The sequence below is a fragment of the Myotis davidii genome, unplaced genomic scaffold, assembly GCF_000327345.1.
Source record: "Myotis davidii unplaced genomic scaffold, ASM32734v1 scaffold807, whole genome shotgun sequence".
NCBI lineage: Eukaryota > Metazoa > Chordata > Mammalia > Chiroptera > Vespertilionidae > Myotis > Myotis davidii.
Window position 1 is genome coordinate 411,748 of NW_006298272.1, and position 852 is coordinate 412,599.

The window sequence follows — 852 nt, forward strand, 5'->3', positions numbered from 1 at the left end:
AGCCTGCACGCCCCCCCATCCACACCCTCCAGGTGGGATACCTGTCAGTCACATGGAGGAGCCTGCATGCCCCCCATCCACACCCTCCAGGTGGGACACCTCAGTCCACACGGAGGAGCCTGCACCCCCCGCACCCGCACCCTCCAGGTGGGATACCTGTCAGTCACACGGAGGAGCCTGCACGCCCCTTCCACACCCTCCAGGTGGACACCTGTCAGTCACACGGAGGAGCCTGCACACCCCCTTCCACACCCTCCAGGGGGACACCTGTCAGTCACACGGAGGAGCCTGCACGCCCCCTTCCACACCCTCCAGGGGGACACCTGTCAGTCACACCGAGGAGTCTGCACGGACACACCATCGTCACCCGAGTCCACCGTGGACGTCAGGGTCGCTCTGTGCTGTGCACCCCGGGGGCCTGGACAGAGGTGTGAGGACGTCTGTCCATCATCATCACAGCGTCACCCAGAGCAGTTCCACTGCCCCACACCCTCTGGCCCCCCCTTCATTCCTCTCCCCATCCCCACGGCAACCCCTGACCTGTGCCCGTCCCCGTAGTTCCGTCTTTGCCAGGATGTCCCAGAGCTGGAGTCACACCATGTGTGGCCTTTTCATAATTTCTTTGAGAAATTCAAAGAAACAAAAAGTTTAGGAAATGTGTGTTATCACGGATGGGAGGGAATGGCTAAAGGAGACAGGACGCAGTGCTGAGCTGGGAGAGCAGGGTCCACAATGGAAAACTGACATGAGAACTGAGGCGCACAGGCCGGGCAGAGCTGCGGGATGCGGAGGGGGTGGGGTCCTCTCGGACCCGCGCTGAGGGCACTGGGCGCTGTCTCGCTGGAAGCAGGG